This window comes from Zootermopsis nevadensis, unplaced genomic scaffold, assembly GCF_977971745.1.
Source record: "Zootermopsis nevadensis isolate Lab colony 2312 unplaced genomic scaffold, Znev_1.0 Znev_ptg000011l, whole genome shotgun sequence".
Taxonomy (NCBI): domain Eukaryota; kingdom Metazoa; phylum Arthropoda; class Insecta; order Blattodea; family Termopsidae; genus Zootermopsis; species Zootermopsis nevadensis.
In genome coordinates this window covers 17,913,541-17,928,886 of record NW_028259143.1, presented here as the reverse complement: position 1 = coordinate 17,928,886, position 15,346 = coordinate 17,913,541, and the positions used below count along the sequence as shown (strand labels likewise).

Genomic DNA, 15,346 nt, shown 5'->3' with positions numbered 1-15,346 from the left:
TCTTCCCGCACAGAGCGAAGTTAAAGAATCATAAATTAACATGAAATGACTGCTATCTGCTTCTTATTAGAGGCACAGAGTATCTGTATTCCTTTATTGTTTGTTTCTAAGTGATCTTAAACTATTAGTACTTTTACTCAGAGACAAATAGGTTTTGAATATTTTCAGTCAACTGGACTGCAGACTTTTTATTCCGTATTCGTTTTTAACCGGTATTTGTTAAATGACTCCAGCATTTACAATATTTAATATTATACCATAACAAATTTCTGTCATCCTTGTGACGTAGACTGTATACTATGGAAGTATTTGAAAATTAGGTCCTTTCAATGCGCCGGATGTTCATACCATAAACAATTTCGAGCTGAAGAATTCAGCACCACACAGTGAAGACGTAAATTGTCTTGAAGTTTAATGCAGTATTCAGATTGATATTTCAGGTTCTGACGGCGACATGTGTGAAGATGACTGTCTTGTGGAAAGTTGCGTCTTATAGTCTAATAGATATTCTCTGAAGTTTCGGAGGAACTGCCTCCCGTCATCAGGACGATAATTTACAGCAATGGAACTACAGAATATTTCGTAATCGTCTCCGTTATATAGACAGGTTCTGTGTCACTTTTGCATTTTGATGCTAATGGCAGCTGCTAGGATTGAACTGGGGGTGTTTTGAATGCCATGCTTGAACGGCGACCACTTCCGAGTAGACTTTGTGCTTTGCCGAAGAACGCATTGAAGCACGGACTTGGGTTGATTTCGGCTGGAGGCGGTTGCAGTGTGACCGCACTGACGGAGACAACGCTGACGTCACCCTAGCTCGAGGGAGTCCGAATTTTCTCGAGTGTGATCACAGAGCGCCCGTGAGCCCTGGGCCCTGAATCTTTCCACACTTATTTCAGGGGAATGTGAAATTGAGATGTTCTCTGGACAGAATACTGTAATTTACATCGGAATGCGACCCTGTTTGTTCACCCCCGGGCATGTGTCGACGAGAAATAATACCTAGACTCCGAGTAACCGGGAGTGTAATCCGTGGCTTCTCAGAGAGTCCTCCGGTCGTAACCATGCGTCTGTATCGTGGAACGGACCTATCTGTTCGTACAATTTATTTGCGGGGAACTTGGTGAGACTGGACGACAACGGGTCATGAATCCGACCAACTACACGAAGCTGGAGGAATCGGGTTCTTTTGCGGCCCTGGATTGCGAACAGGACAGCGAAAGCTGGCGCCCCTGATAGGACAAAGCTAACTCAGCGGGTGTTGTTTGGGGTCGTATTAATCGTCTGACCATCATCTTTGAGTAACAGAAATGCGAGGGAATTGTGTCTTTGTAAAGACTTTTGTTCCAACTTGTTCTAAAAGAGCGATTTCTGCTAGGTTTGACCTGAGGTGATGGGCGTTAGGTTAGGGGTTTGCAAACTACGATCCGCGATTCGACCGAAATTGTTATGATAGTGTTAATGTTTACGAAGTGAGAATTTTCGGATCCCAGGTCTTGTTTACTACTGTAAGTTGCTGTATCCCGCTCTTAAACTCAATTACTTCGTGGTACCTGTTACTGGAGGCAGAAACTTGACTACTGCATTCAACAGTTGATTTGATAGTTCGTGTCTTATTTGGGGGACGCATAGTTTGTAAGCCGCGATTAGATTCCGATTGAATCATTCATTACGACCCATTCTGTTCAACAACGCACCATCGTCAAAAACTTAATAGAATTGAGTCGAATCTGTTAATTTATTAATATGTACGACATCAGCCAATCATGGAAAGTTACAGCCGAGTACTGGCTAATAGCAGTTCGTTATTGAGTCTGTTTGTTTGTTACGTGGGCCCGTTGGCGTCCACAGTTTCAGAGACAGACTCTCGTCTTGTTGCAACACGAATAATACGCCTTTCAGCTGACCGATGGTAGAACGAAACAGAAAAGCTGTTATTTAAGGAACAGTAAGAGGAAATTAAGGCAGTTGGCCACGATCTTTTCCACGTCTCGAGGTTCCGCTGTTACCGGATCAGTAACGGTTCATTCAAAAGTTTCGTTCAAGGTCTCCCTGATCGTCGATCCCATTGGTGGAAGAACTCAGCGTCGCCTTTCGAAGCTCCGTTCTGCCGCGGATCTGCACAGTTAACGAGCGAACGGGTTTGATTCCGTACTTTTGTTCCTTTGGCCACGTGTCCGTTTCGTTATGAGAGCTGCCAGGTGCATTCCAGAGAGGATGGGTCTCAGGAGAGCGGTGTTGCCACGTTGGTCTTTACAGCGAGACACCTGGGAGATGAAATGAGTAAGGGAGTCTTTTGAACAGTTTAGTATTACGGGAAAATTTTTATTAATTACAACTTAAGCTAAAATACTATGACTAAGAGTCAGTCTAATTTTATCTTCTAAATAACATTTATCGCTGTTTAGGATTTGAGGTTTTCACGGCTGTGAGTTTGAAGATGGCTGTCCTCTGGGTTGTTGCGCCGTGTAGTCAGTTACGAGTTTGTGGACGTTTCAGAGGTGCTTATGTGCCAGTTATCGCCCTGATGATGGAGGCAGTAATCACCTATGTAACTTAACAGACTACACGGCGAGCAGACTCAATTTTCTGTTAACGTCCAACTTTCGGATCTCTATAAAAGAATAAGAACGGCTATTATGCAACAGTTTCAGTAGTTCTAAGGTTTCCCTGTTCGGACTCTGTACCTCGTAATTGACTTCCGGAGTTTTCTTTTTATTTCAATATCTCGTCGAAGTTACGTCGAGATCGTTGGTGAAGTCTGGCCTCTGCATATCTAATTTGCATAAATAAACCGCCCCTTATTTAGCCACCACGAGTTAAATCGTTCGTGGGCTGTGTTGTTCCAAATACGCTGCGTACGTAAAAGCAGAGTCACCCTTGTGCTTATGCAATACATCATGGCTTCGTTATTCTCTCTGTTCGATCCGATAATATTTACTTCGATGGGGCGTGTTTCGTAATAAACACGTGCCTTTTTTAATCTGCTAACGAGGAACCACATGCGACGTGATTGAAGGAATACTTAAGAGGCTTTTTTATCTAAGCATTCGTATAAATAGCTTTCATTTAGGAGTTCAAATGTTAATTGCCGTAGCAATTGAAGTAAAAAAAAGGCTCCACTCTTCATTACAACTGTCAATAGCCTGTCTCTAAGAGCTGCATTAACATTCCACTTTCATCTGGTCTTGTGTTCCATTTTGACTTTTCCCCGTTCTCGTACATTCGATTCTGGCTTGCACGCACGCACGTGCGTGTGTTATGTCAGTACCACACGCGTTGTAGCGTCGAATGATTACTAAATAATGAATTGCGAAAAATATGAAAGGAAAAATCTCGATCAAGTCAGCCGTTTACTCTGAAAATCGTACCAAATCCATATATACAGAATGCACACTCAGTCACTGTTACAGTGGGTGGTACATATAGTTACCAACTGAGCTTTAATGGGTTAACAGTTGGTGAAGTGCCTCAACTCTTCTTATTATTCTTTTGTTTTGTCAGAAACTGAGTCTGGCAGTAGCAAGTAGGCCTGTTACCTTCAGGACTTTGAAATAATTAAATTTTGAGTTTAAACACGGGTGGTAAATTTTAAAATACTGTTTTGTACATGTAATTTCTGTCGTCCCATAACGTAGAACGGGACGGAATCGGGGGGGGGGGGGGCTGTAATTCTAATGCCCCCTCTAACAAGTTTTATATTCCAGCAGACCTTACGTGTCTCAAGTGTAGGTCAGATCACGCGAACTGATATCAAAAGCACGGCAAAGTAAATAAAAGTCAAAATATATTCGGTACTTCGGGTGTATTCTTTATAATTAAGGATGCTAATTAACGGTAAATCTTAACCGTTAATGTCTTTGCAAAACTTCAGCTAGCGTCTTCTTTCAGAACAGACGTCTGTATACAGTCAGAAATATTTTTAAAAAAATCAGCGCTCAATGAATCGATTCACGAGTTTCGTGCCCAGTTCTGAGAACCACTCCAGAGGAACTGCCGGATCAATGATCCTGTTATACGTAATTGAACCACAGACGTCAATTGCTCTCAACAGCTGCCACTAGACGTCGTATGAGCCTACTTTTATTTCCCTATTGAATCAGTTAGGGACTGATTGTCACGTGGTTTACTTCCGGAATGCCTTAGAACTTCTCTTAAACCGACCTCGTTTGTTGGTGCTTGAATGATATTTCCAACTAAGAATTGTAGTAGCTACGTAACTTGACATGATATGTGACGTTTTCTAAACCCTTACGCCTTTAAACATTTCTAAACAAACTTTAATATTTATTCCGTGATTCTTCGTTGGCTCGGACAGAAAAGATCAAACTGAATAACAGGGCAAACATCTGAATTTGAGCTGGTGGTTTCGGTAGGACGTTGTGTTTAAGGAAACTGAAAGGCAGGAACGTTGAACGTAGTAATTATAGGAATTCAGTATCGTCTACACAAGTGTGAGGTTTAAATTCAGGAACCTAGGCGTTTGCGTGAGAGAACAAATAGGCTCATAGGCCCTACGCAAGTCTTAATTTTTCAACAGTGGTAATATATTGAATCTCTCTGGTAAATTGGAAGTTTTACTGCAGCCTTGGCCACAGTCGATCTAAATCTGTGCCTTTGCTCAAGTGAAAATAAATGCCTCTCCCCCGTATTTTTGTATTGGCAATGTTTCGACGAAGTCTTAGAGTAAAGTGTTGGTTGCTGTGTTCACGAATACCTAAGTAATTTCTGGAAGAGAGTTTCTTATAAGCTGGTTGTGGCGCTGCTGTTCAGGAGATTTACCGTGCGTTACGGTTACCCCCCCCCCCTCCCCTGGTTTATCAGCTTGTTAACAAGAAAACACCTGCAGCTATCATTCTTAGCCAGTTGAATCCAATCCACATCCTCACAGCCAGTTACTGTAACCCTTTAAAGGCGTCCCGAGAACGGATACATTGGCATTAGAAATTTAGAGCATTTGAAACCGTCAGCAAGACGGAATTTGCCTTCTGTGTGTCTGTTACTATGGATTTTTTTTTGTTAGTCCGTGAAAGAGACTTGTTAATATTAATCCCGCGTCTGCTTAGGTCTTGTAAGTGGTCTCTTTCCTCCAGGATTTCAGGGTCTACATTTTACATGTATCGTCGTCGGGATGCGAGTTCCATATCCCGTCACATTATTACCCGAATTATGTTTGGTTGACAGCAAAAACCATATTTTCGACCAGATAGCTCGCAACCTTTCTCCCACAGGTTCCAAGGAACTCGGAACCCACCTGATGTTGTACGCACTTCCTGGTACTCGGTCGCGCGTTAAGTGGGACTCCGTGCATAATGAGGATCTTTAACGAGACCAAGTTCTGTTGCGTTGAAGGTGTCGTCAAAGGATTGGCCAGCAAAAGCCAAAGAAACTGTCGCTCTACAGAAGTTTGTGTGACTCGAATTATGCAGGTTTCCGTCAAATAGTTTAATTTCCGAACCCGGCATTCTGTGTTCAGGAAAGAATTGTCTTTAGAGGTGGGCGATGCTCGGACGCAGGGGAGCAATGGACCAGAAGGAGTTGTGTGGCAACAGTGCGAGCTGAGGGCGAGGTTGCAGGAGCCAATAGCAGTCAGTGTGGATGGTTTGCCGTGTGCGAGCAGGGAGCCGTGGTTATAACTGCTATGGCATTGGCCGAGTACGCAGGCGCACGGCGTACGTGGTGTTTTGCAGTCTCGAGACGCCCACACAGTGTCAAGGAACAGCGGCTGTTCAACTCGACGACGTTTTCTTCTGTCGGCGATTAGTACATCCGAGTGTAAACAAAAGTTGTTCTGTGTCCGTGGGAGGACGAGTTTGATGTAACTTTTGAGCTGCGGTCTATCTCTGCATTGCACTTTGCATACGGAACCGAAATTCGTGTTAATTATAGTCTGACGTAATGAATTACAACACAACTTTTTTTAACATTTGATTTGTAATTAGGTTTTGTATACGCGTTTAGGTGAGACGAGTGCTCGTACATCTTAAACGTAAGTGGGGCAGAATCTAAGTGTCTTGGGGCTGTGTGGTGGACTTTCCCAAAAAATAAGTAGGATTTGTGCGCGTGGTTGATTGTGTCCTGGACCGACGCCAGCAAGCCTCCCGCCGTCGTCGTCGTCTGCCCAACGTCATGCCAGCAGATCGCCGGTTCGAGTCTGTGTAGCAGTTCTGGGATTTTCTGAAATTGAAAGGGAATTCTTTGTATAAAAAAAGTGTCACTGAAGTTCTGTGGCCTTGGCAACGCTCTGAAGAAGCAACCCTTCACTTCCTGCGAAGGTAAGTGGCAGTTCACTTACCTTGGATCGGAATATTGAGATCAATGACTTCGTATGTGTAACCGGGGCTGTAACATAGATCAAGACGACAGATGAGTGCGAAAAATTTTTCGAATCTGATTTTGACAGAGAACCAAACAAGAAATCCAAACTCTTCTCGGTTCTTTGTGCTTCGAAGCAAAAGATTTAGAGCGATTTGTAAACGCCCGGAAGAGATCACTCACATCTCGCCTCCCGCATCTTTAATTCTACCACGATGATTTAATTTTGAGTGCGTTTTAATTCGCTTCATGCTTCGAGTCTTTCGTGAACAAAAATTCCTGTCTCTGACTGAATTTGTTGACATTGAAGCCGTCCTACGAGTCGTTTGCCCCCAACATAACTTCTTTCTCCGTCCGTCTGCTTCCATGTTTCACTAAGTGGAGTCTTCGAACAAGGAAAACCATTTAATTACACAGGTTTTCAAATCTAAACGCTCTTGGAGCAAATGCGCTTACATAATCAAACCTTCCGTTTGTAATTAAATTTACGTCTTCCCAGACATTTCAAGTAGGAAATTGTTCAGTCCGTAACGTTCCTTTCAATGGTGAGAACGATTGTGTCCAAATCAGAGTAAATTATGTTTTCCAGATGAACGTCGTCTCTGCTGTGGAGAACTAGACCCTAACACGTGTTGTTAAATCTTTTTATTGATCGAAATTAGTGTCTGGACGTCGTACTACGAAATTCGGCCATTTTATTACAAGTCGCGCCTACCATCAGCGAAGCTTAAAGGCCGGGGAGTCCCCATGTAGAAGTTTAGAACCGGAATTATGTTCCTTTACAGATGTAGAGCGAAGTGAGAACGTGACAACGCGCTCCAGGCCGAATTCCGAATTCGTAGCCGAAATATAATTTTATTTATAACACAGGTGCATTCTGCCATGTCGTCATGGCAACCTTATCTTTAATTGTGTGTTACACAGACCAGTTTTCTTAGCCACTGCTTATTACTCTTACGCAGAGACCAGCTGGGTACCGGGTAAGATATTAATATGATATTGTGGTGCACGTCTCGTGGGGTAGACAGACGAGTGTGACCAATGGCGGAGCAGGTTTACCTGGGGGACACGAAGTCGGAGAAAAACCTACGTCACTGATCTTGAAGTCACTCCGCCGTCTAACCGCCTGAGCTACTGACATTGCAGTAAACGGAATATTTGAGATTGATAAAACCAAGGACGATGGGATGGGTGTGTCGTGGTCAGTCATCAGACTCCCGCACTCACCGATTAATATATAAGACGAACTGATTTGTTTGGGTCACTTATTTCAACCTCGATGGTTCTTGATGGAATCAGATATTCGCCATAAACCTCTGTAGGCAAGTCCTCCGTTGACTTTGTTAACGAAAACTGAATCAAGTGTCTCGTCTCGTCTCACGCCTTCGGAGTGGTCGCCTAACCTTGACAGTTATCCAAACCTTTAGTCTGTCTTGTCTTTGCTCTCACACATCGGTTATTAATATACGCTGATTCTTGAGCCTTCAGGCCTGATTCGATTAAGATCGGTCTGAAACGACGAGTCCTGAGACGTAATGTGACTTGTTGGAGGGGAGATTAGATCGACGCTTTGTGTGGCTTCTACGTACACACGATAACATAAGATAATGCAAACGTACGTCCGTGTCTCGAGCGGGAAATGGGACCTTTGATCCCCAGTGTAAGAGTACGCTCGGCCACTGCCGCTGTAACAATTTCTTTTCAACTTTTCTGCCTTGTCTGGAAGAAGTCAGTCACAGTAGCTTCTGCCACGTAAAATTAACTTTATAATACTTTCTATGCAGCGGAAAGACTGACTGGGGGATAAGCATTGTCGATTCTTGAAGGTTTTGCAATGTTTTGCAGGGTAAAATATCTCTGTAGGAAGCCCTTCTTGAGGTCTTATGACTCGGAGGTAGAATTTGGCCCGAGTTCGAAGTTTATCTTCAGATATGTTACCCGCACTATCGTATCATTAAGGCTTTCACCGGGATGTTCTTTTGTTAAATCTTATGTGGTACCGCCTGATTCGACTTCTAATGGTTAAGTGAAGTGTTTTCTTCGCGGTACGGTCTGGATTCGTAAATATTATGAAGACGAGCTTCGGCTTCAAAGGGTTAACCAGCTGATTTTCGTAATGGTGTGGTGTAGTGTTTTCTTCGCGGTACGGTCTGGATTCGTAAATATTATGAAGACGAGCTTCGGCTTCAAAGGGTTAACCAGCTGATTTTCGTAATGGTGTGGTGTAGTGTTTTCTTCGCGGTACGGACTGAATTCATAAATAATATTCAGACGATCTTCGGCTTCAAAGGGTTAATACATGTTAATTTTAATGTATACATGGCAGTAATCCGTATATGAATTATTTAACGACGCCCAAAGGACTTCTGATGTTATTTTGACGTTTAAGAAAAGGTGCAAAGATATCGGATGCCGGGCTTCTAAGTGGTATCTCGAACTTTTTCCTTGGGGGGGGGGGGGCGGGGGGCTACGAAAATGCCCGAGGAAATCAAGACGGTAGGATTTTTTCCGGAGCCCGAATGTGTCACGAGCTTAAGATGAGCCCAACTTATGAATAACTTTTTCTCTGCGTAAATAGAATGTTCCGAGAAAGCCCGAAATGTTCTGTACGTTTGATCGCTACCATTTGAACCATCACCAACCCGATTGGAAGGTGACGTAGCTTATCCTTAAATGTTTAACAGAATTCGTGCCCTTCCCTATAATTCATTTCGAAATGTCAATTTGCCAGCTAAAAAGTGTTGACTCGTAATACAGAGACGTGACGTAAATTATTTCGTTTACACATTCTTTAATTTGAAATGCCACAGCGTTAAAAACTCTCCCGATTTGAATCTATTATAAATTTGTTTGCATTCGGTTTCACCAATCACCTAGGGTATTTAATGTCAGGGCAATTGCGATATAGGCCTATTTCCGGCTATGAGAGTCGAGGCGTTGCGTCCTTAACCTCATAATACGTGTGGACGTAACCTAGTTTCGTTGCTTCAAGTTGGTATCTGTACAGGAAACAGAAGATTTGGGACACGAGGCTTGCAGGATCAAAACATGTGCTGCATTGTATGAATAGGACGTTCACACAAGACACTCATTTACAAGATGCAAAGACAATATTTGACTTTCTTTCAGTTCTTTAAGACGGATTCTTCCCCTCACAGCCAGTGTCAAAAGTAGGAGACATCTTCACTACCGTTCTGACATTCTTCAGTCGTGTTTACATTTGCTTACAGAACGAGTTTCAACATTCGGTAGTAGTTTTTGTGAACCAGCGCACAGGACGTCGAAGCAGGTGGACTGGGGTTCATTGTCATGTGCGATGTACCTCATATGTGGCGTATATCTTATGTTCCATCCAGTGAGAAAGAATGTGGCTGTTTCCTGGGTTGTTACGTCGCGTAATATCGTAGACGTTTCAGAGGTGTTTGCTGCGTCCATCATCAGGGCGATGCCTTTGTAAATTTATGCCAGACTGCACGGTGCAAGAACTCAGAAGTTTTGCGCTTTTCCGTACTGGTTTTACACAGGCACTCCGTCGTTCTGACGTAGACTAGATTATTGTATTTGCATGTACCAAGTTTCAGTGCTTGTAATTAAGAATGATCGCTGGGTTATCTTTGCGATGTGCAGTTGCAACTGACGAGTCGATCACATGTTCTTTTAGTCAGAAAGCCATGTTTGTCGTTCTCCTCGCACGAAGAGCCCCGAGAGTCTGAATGTGCCTAACTGTAAAGCAGTGTCATTCATGCAATTTTCGAACGGGCCAGGTCTTCAGCTCGGATCCAGTGACGATGATCTCCATGGAGACGGTAACTAACTTTTCTGGAACAATTGAATAACTCTTGGCTACTCAGGTAAGACCCGGTTCCAGGAATTAATTCATTGTTCGGTCGGTCAACAACGTGGCTCGTGCAGTTTGCAGGAATGTCGAGTTCCTTCTTACAAGAGAGGCGGAAGTCGCGAACTGAGATGGGCGAAATGGATGCTGTCGGTATATTATATCTGAAGGAAAATAGTCGGCCTATAGCCTATGGTTTTTTCTAATTTTTTTATGTCTTTGGTAACAACACCAGTATCTCTCCTTTGCTTATCTCGCGACGTTTTTGTCGTCTGCATAGTTTGAACAGCGTCCGTTGTGCCCACAGTTACATGATGGAGTGTGAAGAATTTCAAATGAAATGGTCGTGGCCTGATTTGAAATTCCGCCGGCTTCTGGGACAAGAATCGAACCTCGGAACTCCCGAATACGAAGCCTGAGTGGTAATTGTCTGATATCTGTGCCTGCACAGGACTGTTGGGCTTTTCTGTTGTTTTTATGTGTTACGTCACAGCGCATTTATGTTACAGTGAATTGTCGTATGAAATAATGTTTATAAGCTGCCAGCTTATGGGCAGATATGGAAGTATAAGAATGAATAACATAATAAATGTATCTTGGAGATAGGTTTTTATGGTGTGCAATGGCTTTGTTTGTCTCAGAGACCACGGCCATGAATTCCGGGAAAGTCGATTATTTCCTGAAGAAGGACGTAGTTCCATGGAGTTGTTTTTATGCCTAAAAGTCGAAGCATCGCGGTCACGAAATCGGCTTAGACGCTGGTTCTCATTATCATTTTATTTTCGTACAATTTCAGTCAAAAATATTAAATATTCTAAAAGTACGTGGTTCAAATAACAGTACTCAATACCGATCTCTGCTTCAAGTCATCACGAAAAAAGATGACTTTTTTGAACTCCTTATTAAGTAGTTAAACGGAACGTTCCTCAGGCACAATGGCGATCCCTTCCACGTCTGTCAGCGCCGTGTTCCTCACGTGAAGAAACGTCTGACCTTCGTGTGAGACCTCTTCTGCTGGAAATCAGTGTTACATCATAATGAGTACAGAGGGCGTTACTTTTTGCTTATCATCAGTTGGCATTGACACCTTTTGTGTTGCGATTAATCGATCATTGCTTGGTGGGAGTCGCTGCTCGAAGTTACCGGGTGATGGGTCGCTGAACCCGTGGTATTAATTACTTCCGTCTCTTGATTGGGAGGTCAGCACTTCATATTACGGAACATTTCTTGCTTTCATCAGCGTTCCTCATTATTCTCTTTGTTGGATGGCACATGCAAGCCAAATTGCCGGCGCTTTGGAGGCATTGCCCCTGCCCGTTAGAGGCGAAGGACAGGGCAGAATATTCCGAAACGTCGACAGTACCGTTTACATGCAGATGGTGCCGTCACTAGGAAACAGGACCAGCAGAAGATCTGTCCTGTGTCCTGTGGAGTTCAGTTAGAATAAATTCGTAGTAGCCTTCTGAATTACGGTAGGCCGATTAGGAATGCACGTTGAAATGTAACGGGAAATCCGAAATATACACGCCTCTTTCTACGTCGGATATAAATTTTTGTTCAGCTTTGTCCCAGCTTTCGAAATGTAAAGAAGAGGATGATTTTCGCAGCGTTTTTGTTCCAGAAGAATTATTTATTTGTACTAATCACGTGTATACGTCCTGTCGTTTGGGAGAAACGCTCCATGTGTAAATTTCAAATCGGAAAAAATCCAAATTTCCCTCCCGGGTTTTCTCTAAACGAGGAAACTCTTTTACCAGTTTTTTTTTGTACCACGTGTCGTTTCTAAGAAACAGGGCGGGTGGGACTGATTGACAGTCGGAAATTATATACGTTTATTTACGTCAGCAACACGAAATGACTCTTAAATGACTCCGGTGACTGCACAGTCTAAAGGGTGAAGATCTTGGGTTGGTATAATTGGTGTTGTGAGTTCGAATCCCGCCGTAGGCATTTATGCTCTTGTAACTAAGAGGAATATTATGCATTGCTGCTGTCATCTACCGCTTGTTGTTTCAACGGTGTATGTAGGCATCATTTGTATTGCGCACAGCATTTGTGAGCAATTTCCTTAATTCTGATAAAAATCCACGTCGATTTGGGTGTATATGCAGCACATCCGAAGAATTTTAATCTTGCATGTTCTTATGTGTAAAACCTTTGTTTCTTTTGTTAGCGGAAGTTTCCAGCTGCGTGTCTTTAATAGAGCTGGAATGATGAATTGGCTAGGATTTGGAAGGGAGCGGTCTTGTCTTGCTTATTGTTTATCCCAAGACTTTGTTCGAGGAACTGTGGAAGGCGAGACAAATGTGTCAGGAGGATAACAGGTCCTCCGGGCCGAGATTTAAAGGCAGGTCGTCCCGAATACGAATCGATCTCGATGTTCGATTTCTCGTTAAGGAAGTGAGTTAACATGCCTGTCTGCCCTTATACCGATTTAAATACCTACTCCTGTAGTGCAGACACGAATGCATAGATTTTCCTGAAACGGCATGCAATGGTTTGGCCATCAATTCTTGTTGGCTTTGAACTGTCATCAGCGATACTGATCAGAGTACACGTGGCGTCTAGTCATTGGACAGCGTTATTAATAAACCACAAATAAGGAATTCTGATATGGCGGCAACTCGACCTTATTATGTGAGAACTGCAGTAATTGACTATCATTTCTGCATAAAATTGCTTTGGTCGACATAGAATTTTCGTTTACTGTTATACAACGAAAGGTTTTAGTGTCGTGTTGGTTTGGGAAAATTAAAATTTTAACAAAACTCATTAGATAATTGTAAAGAATGGTGATGACGGTGTATTGTAATGGTTTTAGCTAAAAATTTTGGACATTACCCATCTCCTGCTGATTCTCATAACACGACTTTTTCGGGGACTGGATCTCTTTCCGTCATCAGGTAAAATGAGGGAGATAAAAGTTCTCCTACTCTGTGGATTCCCTTAGAAGGACCTAGTCTCCGAAACGTCGTTTTGTTTTAACAGGCTATGGGTAATATCCAAAAATATTATCCTAGAGCTGTCTAAAGGGACATTTCGTATTTCAGTTTAGCCGTACATGCAGATTATTAATTTAACTTCGTAGTTTCCATGGTAAGTAGTATTTATTTTGAGGGATTCATTAAATCAATGAATAAATTAAACCAGTGATGTTAAAAGCTCTGATTTTAGGATTTTGATGAAGTGAGACTCGCACTGAGCGTTAATCGGATTTTAATGGAATTTATCCATATTAATTCTGTGGACAACTGGCACAGATTTCAAGTGAATAGGCAGGCGTGCATTTTTTAAAGACCGGAGAAATGAACGGAAATGAATCGGCGCCAAGTACCGGAACAACTGCGGGAGTTTCGAATCGATATGCCGGCTCGAACGCCAAACTAACCCTGACAGACATTTGTATCGAACAAGCGTCCTCAGCTGTTTCCATCCTCCTGCATCTGGAACATCTGTCCTTGGGTCGTTTACCTCTCGCAGCTTAGACAAGAATCTGTATCTTTGGGTGTTAACCTGGCGTCAGCCTCGGTTAGACGGGGGTGGGTACGTCGTCGTGGTTTGGCGCCAGGCGTTGGCAAAACGGGGTTCTGTAAAGCCTGGATTATCTTGGCTTCTGTCAGACTTTGTCACATGGCTCTGACGGGTGTTAAAACCTGTGTTTACTTCAAGTACAGAGTTTTCAGGATTTTGCTCGGGAACGAGGCTCCACCTTTCACATCATATTCACGATTGACTGAGTAACTATTAAGTAATTAATTCAACCACGCTGCTTTAGTATCATAGGTTGTGTATCTTGAATGGTGGCGTATGAATTCGGAGAAGTGTGGATTGGAATTTTTTAAAATTGTTTATCGACATTTGTTCTACTTATTATGTGGAGTCTTACTTTGACTGCCGTATTTTACTCTTTTCATAAATTTGTACAGACTTTTATTCAAATCAAATTCTTATCTCGGTGCACAGAGTCCTTCCTCAGCTGGTCAGGAAACTCGAATGTTTATTAGTGTGAACAGACATTGTCCTGAGTTAATGTAATTCAGTCCAAACTTTTTTTTTCAACCTCGTCGGCAAGGTTTCTTAGTTTATTCCCCTGCATGTTTACAGATCAAAATTTTGTGCGCGTTTCTTGTGTCGTGACGCGTCTTTCATTTTCCGTCATCTCACAGTCCTCCTTTTGATCGCCTCAGTACTTTGTGGCGATGAACACAAATTGATAATCTCCCGGTTCTGCAGTGTTCTTGACGTCTAAGGTCCAGATATTCCTCCTCAAACACCGCTCCGAAAGAGCGCCAGAATGCTTTCAAAAACTGATTAAGTGTCGCTTCGTAAGCTTCATTTATAATCAGCCACTTTCCAGGACAGTGCAACAGACTCGTGCTTTCGTGACAGGTAGATTTATGATGAGACCTGCTCCAGAACCAACGCGGGTTATATAAGCTGCTGTGTTGTTATTAATGTTACGTGTGTCGATTTCAACACCGGGGGTCAGCGTTGTCAATGGAAGCAGTCAGACTACCTCATCAGGCCATGAATGATACGTGGTTTTATGTCTGTACTAAAGAGGGAGCCAGTTATATCGCTCGGAATTCTTTATTCGACCTTTCAATAGGCTGTCGATCAAATTCTCCAGGCTGGAGGTTATACCACAAAATGTATAAAAACTGTAAAATATTCTCTAAAATTAATGAAGCATTCGAGAAAGCAGATTTTGAATTCGATTGAATCAATTTAGTAGGTGCACAGTTTTCTTGTTTTTTTTTATTAATCACACTCAGGGTACACAGGGGTGTCTGAGTAAGAACGAGAACGGATTTCAGCGAATTTAATCACTTTATTTTCAGACTGCTTTTAAACATCTTTTCCATAATTACTGTCCGTTAAATTTCCTTACACTTTTTCAAACTACTGCACCACTGATTCCATGGAGTAGAGTCTTTCCCGATAAGCTAACAGTCGCTCACATAGTCGAGACATTTCCCGCTGTTTATGGAACTCCAAGGTTTATTACCGTTCTTACAAGAGGCAGCCATTGTGTTCTCCCGATGGCAGGTGTATCGATTCATACCCCTCTTCAAGATACATTTTAATATTATTTTTACAATATTAATTATAGTTAATGTATTATTAAATATAATCAATATTAATTAACATTAAAGTTTGTGTTCAATATCATAGTACTATAATTTTAAGTGGTGA

At 42.5% G+C, this 15,346-nt stretch overlaps 1 protein-coding gene across 4 annotated transcripts in view; it reads left to right on the top strand.

The window, feature by feature from the left end:
- Positions 1–15,346, top strand: part of LOC110831512 (puratrophin-1) — a 370,795-nt gene that overhangs the window by 133,858 nt on the left and 221,591 nt on the right. Inside the window, exon 1 of one of the 4 annotated variants that reach the window (XM_022067623.2) lies at positions 5,657–6,275. The exons of the other annotated variants lie outside the window; for them this stretch is intronic. The gene's annotated coding sequence lies outside the window, so the exon portion shown is untranslated. Of the gene's footprint in view, positions 1–5,656; positions 6,276–15,346 lie in introns of those variants that run through there. 4 annotated transcript variants of the gene reach the window in all.